The sequence below is a fragment of the Heteronotia binoei genome, chromosome 7 (assembly GCF_032191835.1).
Source record: "Heteronotia binoei isolate CCM8104 ecotype False Entrance Well chromosome 7, APGP_CSIRO_Hbin_v1, whole genome shotgun sequence".
NCBI classification, from domain to species: Eukaryota; Metazoa; Chordata; class Lepidosauria; order Squamata; family Gekkonidae; genus Heteronotia; species Heteronotia binoei.
The window spans coordinates 16,209,007-16,227,710 of record NC_083229.1 but is presented as its reverse complement, the minus strand read 5'-3'; positions in this window follow the sequence as shown (position 1 = coordinate 16,227,710).

Sequence of the window (18,704 nt, the reverse complement as noted above, 5' to 3'; positions counted from 1 at the left end):
AAAAAAGAGCCTTGTAAGCTCTTGGAGGATTGGCTACATCAGGGGTGTGTGGCCTAATATGCAAAGGAGCTCCTGCTAGAATCCCACCCCCGCTCATAACAAATGAGTTGGACACCCCTGCAATTCAGGGTCTTTGCCCACCCTTTCCCTAGATACTTCCCTTTGTGTTCTTGATGCTCAACTCATTTCCCAGCATGCTCCATTTCAGCCAACAAGAGACACTCTCTTCAAAAAACGGATGCCCTCTCTCCTCACAAGGAAATTTGAGCTCGTGAAAGGAAAGATACGGTCTCCCTCCACTTTGTTACAGGGGTTGTAAAATCGGTATTTAAATTGTGCTTCTGGTCTGACAGGTGGAGGGGGAATATAAAAATTAAAATCTGTTAGATAAAAGCTGCTGCCATATTCGAGGGACATAAAAAAGAGAGGACTTCGTGACCATTGATGTTACACTAAAAAAGAGAGTAAGTGCAGAGATTTCCCCTGTTAGCTTTGGTTTCCTTTTCTGTCATTTTTGTGGGGCTCTATGTTACTAAAGTGCTCTGTTCAGGTAGTGTGAGGTAACCATCTATCAGCATGCCCATTAGACACTCAGTTTTTACAACCAGGATAAAAGAAAATACTTGCTTATGCTCAACTTGCTCTGGAAAGGTGTCCTGTCCATCTTTTGATTTTTTTTTCCCTGTTCAAAATGGGGTAGATTTCTAGAAGAGGGGAGAGATTTTAGACATCCACCAAAGGTAGAACAGAACTTTGGATTCTAGGGTGTGACTATGAACCTCAAAATGACTCTGTCTATCCAGGCAGCCCATTGGTCCCTTTTGCTTGGATGAACCCCAAAAAAACTTCAGGATAAGTGACACCTTTTCCTGTGTAATGCTCACCTTTACTAGCTCCACCTAGGGCCCAGTACTAGAACTACCGCCCAGTCCTGCACCAAGATCCAGATGGGTAGCCATGTTGGTCTGAAGCAGCAGAACAGGGGAGGCCAAACTTGATTAACATAAGAGCCACAAAGAATAAATGTCAGACGTCTGAGAGCCACAGGAAGGAAGGAAGGAAGGAAGGAAGGAAGGAAGGAAGGAAGGAAGGAAGGAAGGAAGGAAGGAAGGAAGGAAGGAAGGAAGGAAGGAAGGAAGGAACGAAGGAAGGAAGGAGGGAGGGAGGGAGGGAGGGAAGGGGGGAAGGAAGGAAGGAAGGAAGGAAGGAAGGAAGGAGGGAGGGAAGGAAGGAAGGAAGGAAGGAACGAAGGAAGGAAGGAAGGAAGGAACGAAGGAACGAAGGAGGGAGGGAGGGAAGGAAGGAAGGAAGGAGGGAGGGAAGGAAGGAAGGAGGGAGGGAGGGAAGGAAGGAAGGAAGGAAGGAAGGAGGGAGGGAGGGAGGGAAGGAAGGAAGGAAGGAGGGAGGGAAGGAAGGAAGGAGGGAGGGAAGGAAGGAGGGAGGGAGGGAAGGAAGGAAAGAAGGAAGGAGGGAGGGAGGGAGGGAAGGAAGGAAGGAAGTAAGGAGGGAGGGAGGGAAGGAAGGAAGGAAGGAAGGAAGGAAAAAATAGATAGGAGAAAGGAGGGAGAGGTGGAAAGAAAGCAACTTTAAATGCATTCTCCAAGTTGCCGGCTGGCTTGGCTTGGAGAACTGATTGAGAGCCAGTTCGGTGTAGTGGTTAAGTGCATAGACTCTTATCTGGGAGAACTGGGTTTAATTCCCCACTCCTCCACTTGCAGCTGCTGGAATGACCTTGGGTCAGCCATAGCTCTTGCAGAGCTGTCCTTGAAAGGCCAGCTTCTGGGAGAGCTCTCTTAGCCCCACTTACCTCACAGGGTGTCTGTTGTGGGGTGGGGGGAAGGTAATGGAGGTTGTAGGCCTCTCTGAGATTCAGAATATAGAGTGCGGTATAAATCCAATTTCTTCTTCTTACAGCAAACTGATTGGCAAAGGTGTTTAGCCATTTCCTAACTGAATTATTCGAGTTTTCCTTATTCTTGTGGCAAGCCAGCCAAATTTTGCTAATTTGTACGTAACCTCAGTGTTCTTATCACCAAGAAGTTTCTTAAGGAGTTGCAGTTTTTGACTACTGATAAAAGGTACGGCAGTGGAAAATGGAAGTACTTTGCGATGATCGTTATAAGCCTCACAGTTAAGCTAATATGCAAATGAGTTCATGTTGGGTCTTTTCTACAAAAAAAGCCCTGTGCAAAACAATGGTGAAGTGGCCCGATATGCAAAGGAGTTCCTGCTACAAAAAAAAAGCCCTGGGGAAGTCTGTATAGATAATTTTATTCAGAATGAACAGAGAGCTGAGGCCTTTTTCAACATTAACCTTCGCTTCTTTGCTGAAATCCTTTTATGGCTTGTCCCAATTTCTGCAGTAGTTCTTTCATAGCAGCCATTTTGTTGCTGCACCCACCATGTTGTGTCAGAATTCCAAAGTTGTCCACAGGCTCAAAAAGGTCAGGGGCCCCTGCCATGAAGAAGAAGAAGAAGATTTATACCTCACCCTTCATTCTGAATCTTCAGAGTCTCAGAGCGGCTCACAATCTCCTTTACCTTCCTCCCCCACAACAGACACCCTGTGAGGTAGATAAAGATACTGGATTTATATCCCACCGTCCACTCCGGAGAGTCTCACAGCAGCTCACAATCTCCTTTCCCTTCCTCCCCCACAACAGACACCCTGTGAGGTAGATGAAGATATTGGATTTATATCTTAAGGAGTTGCAGTTTTTGAAGAGTCTCAGAGTGGCTCACAATCTCCTTTACCTTCTCCACCCCCACAGCAGACACCCTGTGAGGTAGATGAAGATATTGGATTTATATCCCGCCCTCCACTTCGAAGAGTCTCAGAGCGGCTCACAATCTCCTTTACCTTCTCCACCCCCACAGCAGACACCCTGTGAGGTAGATGAAGATATTGGATTTATATCCCGCCCTCCACTCCGAAGAGTCTCAGAGTGGCTCACAATCTCCTTTACCTTCTCCACCCCCACAGCAGACACCCTGTGAGGTAGATGAAGATATTGGATTTATATCCCGCCCTCCACTCCGAAGAGTCTCAGAGCGGCTCACAATCTCCTTTACCTCCCCCCCCCCACAACAGACACCCTGTGAGGTAGATGAAGATATTGGATTTATATCCCGCCCTCCACTCCAAAGAGTCTCAGAGCGGCTCACAATCTCCTTTACCTCCCCCCCCCCCACAACAGACACCCTGTGAGGTAGATGAAGATATTGGATTTATATCCCGCCCTCCACTCCAAAGAGTCTCAGAGCGGCTCACAATCTCCTTTACCTTCCTCCCCCACAACAGACACCCTGTGAGGTGGGTGGGGCTGCAGAGGGCTCTCGCAGCAGCTGCCCTTTCAAGGACAACCTCTGCCAGAGTTATGGCTGACCCAAGGTCATTCCAGCAGCTGCAAGTGGAGAAGTGGGGAATCAAACCCGGTTCTCCCAGATAAGAGTCCGCACACTTAACCACTACACCAACGTGAATGCACGTTGATATTTTTTTTCTTGTTCTACAGTGATGCTTACAAAAACGCGAGAGGTGTGAGACTGATCATTCTCGATCACAAACTCTGCGACCGTCTAGCACGGGTACCCAGTTCTGTTTCATGACCAGTCCTTTATCCTCTCTCTCCCCCGCCCCTGTTCAATAAAACCACAATATCCTGCTGTCAGTCCAGGAATTTATTCTTTAGCTTTGCCACTGGGCTGTGCTATTACTCTATATATATGTATGCTGTGGCTTTGATTTCTCTGAGACCAGCACGCAATACATTATTCAGTAGAGCGACCACGGTTAGTGCCAGGCATAAATTGCACAGTGTCATAAGAAAAATGCTCAATAATTAATGCCAAGGTAACGATCAGAATTTTGTCTCCGCGGCAGCTCTGTTTCCCATTTGTGGGCACTTGAAAATGAACCCAGCCCTCAGCTCTAAAGCCACCCCCACAAAGAGATAGACTACAAATATTCATAGTTTAGTATGGAACACAGGCTCCTAATTTAACACCCCACCCCATATTCATGGAGCCTGTTTGTGTGTGTGTCTGTGTGTAAAGTCACAGCTGATTTATGGCAAGCCTGGAGGGCAGGGGTATCAAATTCATGAGGGCTGGATCTGACATAAATGAGAACTTGCTGGGCCAGGCCATGTCGGGTTGGGCAGATTAGGTAGCAGAGATATAAACTTTAAAAAGGACACAGACAAACACAATTAAATATATATATTTTTTTCAAATTAAAACTTGCTTAAAATGTTGGCACTTAAAACGTTGGTCTTAAAGGTGCTTTCTTTGTATTTCTCCCATGGGATCCAGGGAACTGCACAAAGGAAGCTGTGGCTCTTTCCCTCCATCCCCAGGGGACTGGGGGAGGGGGAGGGGAAGTAGCCTCAGCCAATATAAGGAAGAGAAGCTTGGCTCAGTAACTCTGCCGTGTGATTGAGAGAGCCTGGAAAAACTAGCTGTGCCTTTCCCCCCTTCCTCCCCAAGGGAAGAGCCTCAGCCAATGGAGAAAATAGAGGTTTTGCTCTGTAGCTCCTGCGCTATTGAGCAAGCCTGGCAAAGCAGGCTGTTCTGCAGAAGGAAGCAAGAGAGAGGTAGAAGGAAGCAGATGACAGCCAGTTGCTCAGAGGCCTGATAGGAGCCCTCTGGGGGCCTGATCCGGCCCCCAGACTGCATGTTTGACACCCCTGCATAGGGTTTTCAAAAGAGATGGGCAGAGATAGGTCTGCCTCTATGAAGGAACCCTGGATTTCCTTGGTCTCATCAGCCATCCAAGCACTAACTGGGACCGACCATGCGTAGCTTCCAAGATCTGATAATATAGCTTGGACTATCCAGGTCAGAGTGGGAGACTTATTTGAGAGCTAGGTTGGTGTAGAGGTTAAGTGCGCGGACTCTTATCTGGGCGAACCGGGCTTGATTCCTCTACATGCCACAGCTGGAGTGACCTTGGGTGAGTCGTAACTCTCTCAGAGCTGTCCTGCTTAAGAGCAGTTCCTGAGAGAGCTCTCTCAGCCCCATCTACCTCACAGGTTGTTGTGGGGAGGGGAAGGAGAGCTGGAGAGCTGCTGCCAGTCTGAATAGACACCTGATTTTGATGGATCAAGGGCCTAATTAGTATAAGGCAGCTTCATGCACTCAGCTCCCTTTTAATTAGTTGTGGTGAGTTTAGAGATTGGTTACTATCAATGGTTCACTCATATCGTAGGGTTGCCAAGTCCCCCGCGGCCTCCGGAACCATAGAGTTTTCCCGGAAATGCCTAGAGCGGCTGGTGCGCGACGTCGCTGGTGCGATGACATCACTTGCAGGTGACGTCATTGTGCCGTTGCCGTCGGGGTGGGCCGGTGGGGTTGGGAGCCTCCAGGGTGGCAGCCCTACTCATACGAACCGCAGTGCCACATTTGTGAGACAAGACCGAGCCTAATATAAAAAAGAAGTAGATCTATCTTCACTTGCCTTGGGTTTAAAAAGTCTAAAGCAGGGGTGTCGAACTCATTTGTTATGAGGGCCAGATCTGACATGAATGAGACCTTGTCAGGCTGGGCCATGTCGGGCCGGTCCATGTGTGATCCTAAGATTAGGTAGCAGAGATAAAAACCTTTTAAAGGACACAGACAAACACGATTAAAGTTTTGTTGGTGTTGGTTTTTTTTTTAAAAAAAACAAACAAACCTTAAAATAAAACATGCATAAAACATTAGCACTCGGTGGTCTTAAAGGTGCTTTCTTTGTATCTCTCCCATGTGATCCAGGGAACTGGGCGAAGGAAGCTCTGGCTCTTTCCTTCCGTCCCCAGGGGACCAGGAGGGGGAGGAGCCTCAGCCAATGGAGAAAATCAAGATTTTGTTCTGTAGCTCCTGTGTGGTTGAGCAAGCCTCGCAAAGCAAGCTGAGCTGCAGAAGGAAGCAAGAGAGCGGGAGAAGGAAGCAGACAAGAGCCAGTTGCTCGGGGGCCTGATAGGAGCCCTCCGGGGCCGCATGTTCGACACCGCTGGTCTAAAGCATCACACAGGTACATATATGCATGTGGCTCAGAAACAGAAGTACCATAAGGCTCTTTCATGCCTTATAATTCCACCCCCCCCTCCTTTGTGCAATGGATATTGTCATATTTAGAAGTTCCCTTTTATTTCTGTGCATGCTGGCTGCCTGCCAGTTTCTTAAACTGATAGCGCTTGATATATTAGAGGCTTTTAAATTAATTGCTTGGATGTTTCTTTAAAGGCTTATGCATTGTAATACGTTATAATACCCTAACGAGAATGAGGAGGGCAGCTTTGAAGGACAATAGACATCGGATTGGTGGAAAGGCAGCAAAAGTGGATGTGATCTCTCTCTCCCTTAGACCAGGGGTGGCCAATGGTAGCTCTCCAGATGTTTTTTGCCTACCACTCCCATCAGCCCCAGCCAGCATGGTCAATGGCTGGGGGTGATTGGAGTTGTAGGCAAAAAACATCTGGAGAGCACCGTTGGCCACTCCTGCCTTAGACGACAGGATAAGCCACTGCATGAGTGTTCTTTGCAGGGCTTTTTTTGTACCAGGAACAATGCATGGTTATAGGTTGGGGGAGACTTGTCTTAGCAGTAGTCTGTGCGAAAGGGATCTAGGGGTCTTAGTGGACCACACGCTGAACATGAGTCAACACTGTGATGCGGTGGCTAAAAAGGCAAATGCAATTTTGGCTGTATCAACAGAAGTATAGTGTCCAGATCATGTGATGTGATGGTATCGCTTTACTCTGCTCCGGTAAGACCTCACCTGGAGTCTTGTGTTCAGTTTTGGGCACCACATTTTAAGAATGATATAGACAAGCTAGAACGGATCCAGAAGAGGGCGACAAAGATGGTGAGGAGTTTGGAGACCAAGTCCTGTGAGGAAAGGTTGAAGGAGCTGGGCATCTTTAGACCTGGAGAGGAGGTGGCTGAGAGGTGATATGATCACCATCTTCAAGTACTGAAGGACTGTCATAGAGAGGATGGTGTGGAATTGTTTTCTGTGGCCCCGGAAGGTAGGACCAAGACCAATGGGTTGAAATTAAATCAAAAGAGTTTCTAGCTCAATATTAGGAGAAACTTCCTGACTGTTAGAGCAATTTCTCAGTGGAACAGGCTTCCTCGGGAGGTGATGGGCTCTCCTTTCTTGGAGGTTTTTAAACAGAGGCTAGATGGCCATCTGACAGCGATGAAGATCCTGTGAATTCAGGGGGAGGTGTTTGTGAGTTTCCTGCATTGTTCAGGGGGTTGGACTAGATGACCCTGGCGGTCCCTTCCAACTCTATGATTCTGTGAACTCCTTGGCATATTAGGTGACACACCCCTTGTTGTAGCCCATCCTCCAGAGCTTACAGGGCTCTTCGTACAGGGCCTACTGTAAGCTCCAGGAGGATGGCTTAACGGCCTATCAGACTGTGTAGCTGCAGGGTTCTAGCAGCAAGATCCAGCCATCTTACATTCTGTGTCCTTATAGTGGCTTGCCAGAGGGCAGACCTGTCCACTTGCTATGCCTCAGTGCTGCCATCACCATGGATGGCCAGAGAGGGTAATTGCAGCTTCCAGCTCAGCAGATATTAAGGGACACCTGGCAATAGCGAGCCCAGGGATCCATCTTACGCTGCCTAACAATGGTTGTCCCCAGAGCTTTTTTTGTAGCAGGAACTCCTTTGCATATTATGCCACACACACACACACCCGAATGTAGCCAATCCTCCAAGAGCTTACAGGGCTCCTTAATACAGGGCCTACTGGAAGCTCCAGGAGGATTGCTACATCAGGGGTGTGTGGCCTAATATGCAAAGGAGCTCCTGCTTCAAAAACAGCCCTGTTGTCCCACAGCCACGCAGAATATCCTTGGGTTGTCACCAGTACTCAGTCAGTGAACGGAATGCACCCCGTGACTGACAGCAGATCCAGATTTGGATGTGAAGTACAATATCAAATCAAGCTTGAACTTTCTGTAGAAACAAACATCACTAATGGGAGGTTGCTGGACTTTGGTCGCCTTATGAGAAGGCTCACTGGGAAACACAATCATGCTAGGGAAAGTTGAAGGTGGCAGGAAAAGAGGAAGACCCAACATGAGACAGATTGTCTCCATCAGGGAAGCCACAAACTTCAGTTAATAAGACCTGAGCAAGCCTGCTAACCAGGGGGGTTTTTGAGCAGGAATGCACAGGAACACAGTTCCGGCTGGCTTAGTCTCAGGGGGTCTGGCCTAATAGGCAAATGTTTATATATAGTTTATTCACAGCCTAAGCCAGCATTTAAAACGGTAAAATCATTCAAAATTAAAACGGAATGACCATAAAATTGTACATAAAAAGGCATAAAATACTGTTGTAAAACTACAAATATAACAGAACGTGGCAGTTACAGCAAACTGATTGGCAAAGGTGTTTAGCCATTTCCTGACTGAATTATTCGAGTTTTCCTTATTCTTGTGGCAAGCCAGCCAAATTTGGCTAATTTGTACGTCACCTCAGGGTTCTTATCATCAAGAAGGTTCTTAAGGAGTTGCAGTTTTTGACTACTGATAAAAGGTGCGGCCGTGGAGAATGGAAGTACTTTGCGATGTTCGTTATAAGCCTCACAGTTAAGCTAATATGCAAATGAGTTCATGTTGGGCCTTTTCTACAAAAAAAGCCCTGTGCAAAACAATGGTGATGTCAGGAGGTGTGGCCTAATATGCAAATGAGTTTCTGCTGGGCTTTCTCTACCAAAAAAGCCCTGCTGTTAACAATAGGGGGGGGGGGGAGGTTGTCATTAATTCATAAGGTGTCCTAAGTCAGAGGTGACTTGACAGCACTTAACACACACATGTTGGTGGAAAGAGTTATATGGGGTGTAAATGTGAGGTGGAAGAGGAGGAGGAGGAGGAGAGATTTGATTTATACCCCACCCTTCACTCGGAGTCTCAGAGTAACTCACAATCTCTTTAAAGTTTGAAAGTTTTATTAGTTTAAGAAAATTAGGAATAGGGGATAGAGGGGAATAGAAAATAAAAGTACATATTAGTCTTTTCCTATATAAAAAATACTTTCAAAGAATACAAGGCCAAAGATGTTGTTAGCTGCCCTGAGCCTGCTTTAGCGGGGAGGGCGGGATATAAATAAAATATTATTATTATTATTAAGTCTGCATCTACAATGTTTTCTTAGAATACATACATTGTCAATTATTATCTCTAGACTATATATCATCAGCATTATAATATTTTATAAGTCTCTAGCGTATATATCATCAATATTATAGCATTTTATGTTATGAATCCTTTAGTTAAAATATCTATCAAATTTAACAAATCCAATAAAGGCAATCTTGTAATTCAGCGTATAGGAAAAAAGAAGATATAAGTTCACACCAAAGAATCTTAAAAGTCTTGAGTATCTAGCCAGGCATAACATTTCATCCAATATTTTCTTGAGTAGCTCACAATCTCATTCCCTTCCTTTCCTTGCAACAGACACCCTGTGAGGTGGGGTTGAGAGACCCTTTTGAGAACTGCTCTTGAGAGAACAGCTCTGGGAGAACTTGTGACTGACCCAAGGCTATTCCAGTACCTGCAAGTGGAGGAGTGGGGAATCCAACCCAGTTCTCCAGATTAGAGCCCACGCTTCTAACCACTACACCAAACTGGCTCTTTAGGACAGCTGTCATTTTTAAAGGCACACTTTTTGCCCATCATGTGGTGCACTAACATACCCTGCACATGGTTTGGGGACTGCTGCCCTGTGAAATGTGGCTTGTGATGCTCTTGTCCAGTCCGAATCAACTGTGTGTGTGAAAAGTGCCGTCAAATCACCGGAGAGCCAGTTTGGTGTAGTGGTTAAGTGAATGAACTCATATCAGGAAGAACCAGGTTTGATGCCCCACTCCTCCACCTGCAGCTGTTGGAATGGCCTTGGGTCAGCCATAGCTCTCACAGGAGTTGTCTTTGAAAGGGCAGCTGCTGTAAGAGCTCTCTCAGCCCCACTTACCTCACAGGGTGTCTTTTTTGTGTGTGTGTGGGGGGGAGGTAATGGAGATTATGACTGCTCTGAGATTCAGAGTATAGCGCAAGATATAATTCCAATATCATCATCTTCTTCTTCTTCTTCTTCTTCTTCTTCTTCTTCTTCTTCTTCTTCTTCTTCTTCTTCTTCTTCTTCTTCTTCTTCTTCTTCTTCTTCACCCCAGAGGATTTTCAAGGCAAGAGACGAACAGAAAGGTGGTTTGCCGTTGTCTGCCTCTGCACAGCAATCCTGGTATTCCTTGGGGCCTTCCATCCAAGCACTAACCATGGTTGACCTTGCATAAGATTCTGAGAATTGATGAGGTTGGGTGAGCCTGGACCATTTCCAGGTCAGGGTCTATTCCAGAGAATTTATGTTACGGAGATGTCAAAATTGGTTGCCAACCGAGAACAAATTCGCTTAAAAACCTTGAAGAGCTATTGGAATCTTAAGGCACAGCTTGCGCTACAATTAATTAAAGAGGTTTTCTGCTGCTTGTTATGTCTGTTGCTGAGGGTTCTTTTTTTTCTTCTTCTCAAAAAGCAGGATATTTTTGGAGTTGGTAATGCTGTGATTCTTAATGATCTCTTGGAGGGTACGGAACAAGGACTTGTTATTTCAGAGGGTAGCATGTAAAGGGGAAACGCAGACATCCTGTCTGTTCAGGTAAAACGGCACTACATTTTGGACAGTTTTGCATATTCCTCGAACGTAGAACGGTTTGTGGTTTCCTCTGTAGATGTATCCCTCGACGGTGTGTTAGTAAAAACATATTATTAAAGAAATACCTGAAAAGCATGCCAGTAGACCATCTAGCTGCCTTGTTTTATTATTTACAGCATTTATCAGCTGCCTTTCCCTCCTGTAGGATCCCTAAAGTGGCTTGTAACAAATTTTAAAAACGAGATCCACGACAACAGGAGACTTAGCCTTAAAAATGTTTAAGAAACAAATCACTCCCAAAGATTAGAGCACCGTAAAACCCATCAAAACAATAAGCAGAACCAGTGTAAGAACATAAGAAGCGCCCTGCTGGATCGGAACAATAGTCCATCTAGTCCAGCAACCTGACTCACACAGTGGTCAAACTAGTTCCTATGGACAGCCAACAACAGGGCATAAAGGCTGAGGCCTTCCCCTGATAAAAGCAGAAGAAGAGCCCCGTTGGATCAGACCAGTGGTCCATCTAGTCCAGCATCCTGTCTCACACAGTGGCCAACCAGTTCCTCTGGAGGGCCAACAACAGGGCATAAAGGCTGAGGCCTTCCCCTGATAAAAGCAGAAGAAGAGCCCCGTTGGATCAGACCAGTGGTCCATCTAGTCCAGTGTCCTGTCTCACATAGTGGTCAACCAGTTCTTCTGGAGGGCCAACAACAGGGCATAAAGGCTGAGGACTTCCCCTGATAAAAGCAGAAGAAGAGCCCCGTTGGATCAGACCAGTGGTCCATCTAGTCCAGCGTCCTGTCTCACATAGTGGTCAACCAGTTCTTCTGGAGGGCCAGCAACAGGGCACAGAGGCCAGGGCCTTCCTCTCATGTCGTCTCCTGGCTCCTGGATTCAGAGGCTAAGTGCTAAGTGCCTCTGAATGCGGCGGTTCCTCTCAGCCCCCATGGCTGGTAGCCACTGATAGCCTTATCCTCCATAAATAAGAACATAAGAGAAGCCATGTTGGATCAGGCCAATGGCCCATCCAGTCCAACACTCTGTGTCACATAAGAGAAGCCCTGTTGGATCAGGCCAATGGCCCATCCAGTCCAACACTCTGTGTCACATAAGAACATAAGAGAAGCCATGTTGGATCAGGCCAATGGCCCATCCAGTCCAACACTCTGTGTCACATAAGAACATAAGAGAAGCCATGTTGGATCAGGCCAATGGCCCATCCAGTCCAACACTCTGTGTCACATAAGAACATAAGAGAAGCCATGTTGGATTAGGCCAGTGGCTCCTCCAGTCCAACACTCTGTGTCACATAAGAACATAAGAGAAGCCATGTTGGATCAGGCCAATGGCCCATCCAATCCAACACTCTGTGTCACATAAGAACATAAGAGAAGCCATGTTGGATCAGGCCAGTGGCCCATCCAGTCCAACACTCTGTGTCACATAAGAACATAAGAAAAGCCATGTTGGATCAGGCCAGTGGCCCATCCAGTCCAACACTCTGCGTCACATAAGAGAAGCCGTGTTGGATCAGGCCAGTGGCCCATCCAGTCCAACACTCTGTGTCACATAAGAACATAAGAAAAGCCATGTTGGATCAGGCCAGTGGCCCATCCAGTCCAACACTCTGTGTCACATAAGAGAAGCCATGTTGGATCAGGCCAATGGCCCATCCAGTCCAACACTTTGTGTCACACAGTGGCCAAAAAACCCAGGTGCCATCAGGAGGTCCACCACTGTGCCCCCCGCCCAAAGCACCAAGAATACAGAGCATCACATTTATTTGATCCCCTTTTCAAGCTGTTTGTTCCCACTGCCCTCGCTACAAATGCACTACATCCATGTGCAAATTCCACATTTTAATCACATTCTGTGTAAAGTAGTATTCCCTTTTGTTTGTCTCTCCCCGTATGAACCCCAGAGAGCACTGAGGTCGACAGGGAAGAACCTCCTGACTATTCCCGGGCCAAAAGACATAAAACTCCAGAGTACCCGTATTCGGGCTTTCTCCGTTATGGCTCCACAGCTGTGGAATCAGCTTCCAGAAGAAATGCGAGCCCTGCGGGACTTTGAACAGTTCCGCAGGGCCTGCAAGACCGTTCTCTTTGGAATGGCTTTCGCTGAGTAAACTGCTAAGTAAATTCACCATCTGAATAGCACCAACATATTAACATACTAATATTAACTTATTGCTTTTAGAATTTTAATAGTTTTAATTATCTGTTTGTTTATATTGTTAGTTATAACTAAATGTATTTTAACTCAATGTATAACTCAATGAATTTTGTTGTGAGCCGCCCTGAGCCTGCTCCGGCGGGGAGGGCGGGATATAAATAAAATGTGAATGAATGAATGAATGAATGAATGAATGAATGAATGAACCTACTGCTCATCAGTTTCACTGGATGCCCTTGAGTTGTAGTATTTTGGGAGAGGGAGAAAAAATTATCTGTGTTGACTTACAGCAATTTCATAATTCTACAGGAAAGAATCTTTAAAAGCTATACTAAGTGGAGTGAGGTTGCCACATCACCCCCGGACATTGACAGGAAATGGGGGAATAGGGTTGTCATGTCCATGTTATAAAACTCCTGGAGATTTGGGAATGGAGCCTGGGGGAGACAGGGACCTCAGTAGGTACAATACCATAGAATTCACCATCAAAAGCATCCATTTCTTCCAGGGGAACTGATCTCTGTAGACTGGAGATGAACTGTAATTCCAGGGTGTAGTAGAGACCCAGTTTGGTGTAGTGGTTAAGTATGCAGACTCTTATCTGGGGGAACCGGGTTTGATTCCCCACTCCTCCACTTGCACCTGCTAGAATGGCCTTGGGTCAGCCATAGCTCTGGCAGAAGTTGTCCTTGAAAGGGCAGCAAGAGCCCTACCCACCTCGCAGGGTGTCTGTTGTGGGGGAGGAAGATAAAGATTGTGAGCCGCTCTGAGATTCGGAGTGGAGGGCGAGATATAAATCTAATTACCGTACTTCTTCTTCTTCTTCTTTGAATCCCCAAGCCCCACCTGGAGGCTGGCTTCCCTAAAATGGAAACCTTTTGAAAAATTGAAGTCTTTGGCAACTCATGGAAGTCCATTAGGGAAGTTGCCTGGTGGACATCCCTATAAATGAGTGTTCCAAAGCCACTGAAAAGGCCTGGGGCAGCCATTTTAAGATAGCACACATCACTCACTCTCAATATTCCAAACGTGCTTGTGGGCTCAAAGACTTCAGGAGTCCCTGTCCTTTTCCATCATCCACAATACGTGTTGTTCAGCTTTTGTTTGCAACCTGTTTTTGCCTTTGGGCTTGTTGCCTCTAGCGCGACATTGCCACGTTCATGAATCCAAATCTCAGCAACTGTTTTCAATGAGTGTCATTTAATTTGTAAGGATCCCTTGCTATTTTTTTCCCATGGTGTTTTGCATATGCCACATCAAACCTTTGGAAACATGTACCCTGGAATCAATGACTCTTTTGTACCTACTTGATTGAGGGGTTTGTCTTCTTTGGATTTGAAAGGACACAAATGGACTTTAATAGAGAGTCAGTTTGGTGTAGTGGTTAAGTGTGTGGACTCTTATCTGGGAGAACCAGGTTTGATTCCCCACTCCTCCACTTGCACCTGCTGGAATGGCCTTGGGTCAGCCATAGCTGTGGAAGAGGTTGTCCTTGAAAGGGCAGCTGCTGTGAAAGCCCTCTCCAGCCCCACCTACCTAAGAGGGTGTCTGTTGTGGGGGAGGAAGGGAAAGGAGATGGTAAGCCGCTCTGAGTCTCTGATTCAGAGAGAAGGTGGGGTATAAATCTGCAATTCTTCTTCTTCTAATAGCTTGCACTTTATTTAACGTGTTGGGATGCCATTTTTGTTTCTCTTTGGTTTTGAATGTTTTTATGCACTTTACAGTTTTGTCTGTCATTGTTGTGGTCTTTCCCAATTTGTTTGTTGTGTTAGGATACATTTAGGGCATTTTTACTGTCATTTCCATACCCTTGCATCCTCTTTTCCATACCCTTTTTATTCCATCCATATGCAACTGGCGTTAAAAAGTGCATATCATTGCAGGAGAAAAATTGGCACCAGGAAACTGAAAACGGTTTGGAAATTAGGACCCAGAAGCTTGATTTGTGGAAGGGGGAATGAAAACGGAATGGGGATATTTGAGTTGGAACACTGGGGTTGCAGAATTCAGTTGTTTCCCTAATTGACAGCAAATTATAGATGGTCCTGTTATTCATAGCCTGGGGAGGACAATATAAGTATAACATCTTGGGGCTTATTGCATTCACAGCGCAATCAAGGGTATATAGTCCCATTGTTTCAATTATTCTAACAATGAAATACAATGCTGGAAGCAAATTATTACTACCTTGTGGTCAATATAGACCTTTGTAAACCAGCACAGTCACTCCAGGCCTCAGAATAGAAAAATAACATTGCTGTATTTATTACGAGTTGCATCCTATGGCGTGTGAGTGGGAGGATGCCTGCAGACTGGGGTTGCCAACTCCAGTTTGGGAAATTCCTGGAGATTGTGGGGGCAGTGCTTGTAGAAGGGAGAATTTGGAGAGGGATTCTACCTAGAATCTATGGTATATAGGGTTGCCAATCCCCAGGTGGAGGCAGGGGATCCCCTGGTTTGGAGGCCCTCCCCCCGCTTCAGGGTTATCAGAAAGCGGGGGGGGGGGATGTCTGCTGGGCACTCCATTATATCCTATGGAGACCGATTCCCATAGGGTCGAATGGAAAGTTGATCTGTGGGTATCTGGGGCTCTAGAGGGGCTATTTTTTGAGGTTGAGCCACCAAATTTTCAGCATAGCATCCGGTGTCTCTTTTCAACACACCCTCCAGGTTTTAAAAAGATTGGAGCAGGGGTCCAATTCTGTGAGCCTCAGAAGAAGGTGCTTCTATCCACTATTTCTAATGGAGGGAAGGCATTTAACAGGTGTGTGGTCCCTATAAATGTGATGGCCAGAACTCCCTTTGGAGTTCAGTCATGCTTGGCACACCCTAGCTCCTGGCTCCTTCCCTAAAGTCTCCAGATATTTCTTGAGTTGGACTTGGCAACATACCATGGAGTTGGACCTTTGAAGTAGCCATTTTTCTCCAAGGGAAGTGATCTCTGTAGTCTGGAGATTAATCATAATTCCAGAAGAACTCCAGGTCTTGCCTGAAGGTTGCCAAGCTGACTTCAGATGCATTTCTTTCTCCTCCCCGGCTCCTCCTCTAAGACCTCCCAAAATGCCGATGCCTAGGGTTGACAACCTCCAGGTAGCACCAGGAGATCTCCTGCTATTACAGTTAATCTCCAGACAACCCAGATCCTTTGGAGAAAATGGCTGCTTTGGAGGGTTGACTGTATGTCGTATATCCTGCTGAAGTCCTCCCCCCCCTTCCCAAAGCCCACCTATTCAGGCTTCATTCTTAAAATCTCCAGAGCCAGTTTGGAGTAGTGGTTAAGAGATGCGGACTCTAACATGGAGAACTCAGTTTGATTCTGTTCCTCTGGAATAGAGGGAATGCTTATTAAATTTGCAGATGATACTAAATTGGGAGGGGTTGCAAATACAGTAGATGAAAGAAACAGGATACAGGATGACCTTCTCAGGCTGGAAAACTGGGCTGAAACCAATACAATGAATTTTAACAGGAGTAAATGTAAAGTTCTGTATTTAGGTAGGAATAATCCCATTCATGGTTATAGAATAGGGGAGATTTGTCTGGGCAGTAGTATGTGCAAAATGGATCTAGGGGTCTTAGTGGATCATATGCTGAACATGAATCAACAGTGTGATGCGGTGGCTAAAAAGGCAAATGCGATTTTGGGCTCTATCAACAGACATCTAGTGTCCAGATCACGTGAAGTGATGGTATCGCTTTACTCTACTCTGGTAAGACCTCACCTGGAGTAATGTGTTCAGTTTTGGGCACCACATTTTAAGAAGGATATAGAAAAGCTGGAGCGTGTCCAGGGGAAGAAAACAAAGATGATGAGAGGTCTGGAGACCAAGTCCTATGAAGAAAGGTTGAAGGAGCTGGGCATGTTTAGCCTGGAGAGGAGGCGGCTGAGAGGTGATATGATCACCATCTTCAAGTACTTGAAGGGCTGTCATATAGAGGATGGGGTGGAATTGTTTTCTGTGGCCCCAGAAGGCAGGACCAGGACCAATGGGTTGAAATTAAATCAGAAGTTTCCAGCTCAACATTAGGAAGAATTTCCTGACTGTTAGAGTGGTTCCTCAGTGGAACAGGCCTCTTCCAGAGGTGGTGGGCTCTCCTTCCTTTGAGGTTTTAAAACAGAGACTAGATGGCCATCTGACAGCAATGTGGACCCTGTGAATTTAGGGGGGGAGGTATTTGTGAACTTCCTGCATTGTGCAGGGAGTTGAACTAGATGATCCTGGAGGTCCCTTCCAGCTCTATGATTTTAAATAGTGCCATTGTGCCAAGAGCCAGGCTGTTAACGATCGATGCTATTTTTGTTCAACCTCACCTTATTTCAGCCTTGATTCTTGCCTGCAGACAGAAAGCCAGAGAGAAGAACTAACTTGCAATTACCGGGGTTGTGAATATGCAGAAGGGACTCTTCGTACTCCTGAGCATGAATGAGTTGATTGTGACTGGGTGTGACTGCATTCAAAAGGAATGAAAGAGCATCGGCGAGGGACTGGTGATTAGCCGCAGTGGAAGAGCAGCCGTCTCTGCACATCACTAGAAATAGAACTTTCCTTTAATAGCTCATTGTCTAAACGCTTTTTAAAAGGTTGATATGGTGACATACAGTAAAAAAAGGAAACCGACATACTGGACCTATATTCAGGGCGTCTTGTTTTTTTGGGAACAGGAACTCCTTTGCATATTAGGCCACACCCCCTGGTGTAGCCAATCCTCCTGGAGCTTACAGTAGGCCCTGTACTAAGAGCCTTGTAAACTCTTGGAGATTGGCTGCATCAGGGGTATGCGGCCTAATATGCAAAGGAGTTTCTGAATCTGCTACCAAAAAAGCTCTGCCTATATTAAAAATCTGAAATGGATAGAGGGGATTATTGTAAAAATGTGATGGGTGTGATCTAGGGGTCCCAACCCTCCCGCCCTGGTGGGGGACCCCAGTTTTTCCAGCCTCTTCCCCCGCTCCCCCCAAAAATGGAAGCGGGGGAAGGGGGGAAACGGCGCCAAGGAGCGGGCAACGCCGCTGCGCTGCCGCAGCCTCTTCTCCGTAGCTGCTCCTCCGAGATGGGCTCAGCCTGAGGAGCAGCTATGGAGAAGCGTGGCGAGCCCCGAATCTGGGTCCTTCTAGGACCCTGAGCAGCAATGCTTGAGGAGCAAGGGGGACGCGCTTCGCTTCTCCGCCGGAGAAGGAGGCAGCGGCGCTGAACTGAGCCGTGGCGGGAGGAGGAGGAGGCAGAAGGAAGGGGAGGGGCGGTGTTGAGAAAGGCAAAAGGAGGGGGAAGAAAAAGGAGGAGGCTGCTGTCGTCGTGGTGTGCACGCGCAGCAGTAGTGGAATCGCCGCCGCCGCCTTCGCTAGACCGAGGCTTGAGCCCGCGGGGAGGCCCCAGAAGAAGAAGGGGAGACGTTGCGCCGCCGCCACCCACCACCCCCAGAGCCAAGCTGCCCAGTCACCAGCCCTCAGAGCCAGGGTAAACCTGAGAGAGCAGCAGCGACCCCTCCTCTCCGCCCTGGTACGCCTCAACTCCTCCCCTCCTCGCCCGCCCTCCTCAGGGGGTTGCTTGGCAACGCCCCTTGCGAGGGAGGGAATCGAATGTGTTGGGGGGCGCTGTTTGAGGCGAAGAGATTGGGAAAGATTGGCCTGGCTGCCTCCTCGCCTTCCCTGCTGGCCGGTAGGGTTGCCAATCCCCAGGTGGGGGCAGGGGATCCCCCGGTTTGGAGGCCTTCCCCCCCTTCAGGGTCGTCACAGCCTTGATCTTGGCTCCACCCCAAAGTCTCCTGGCTCCACCCCCAAAGTCTCCTGGCTCCACCCCCAAAGTCCCCAGATATTTCTTGAATTGGACTTGGCAACCCTAGTGTGATCCTAACACAACATGCTGATAATCTCCTGTT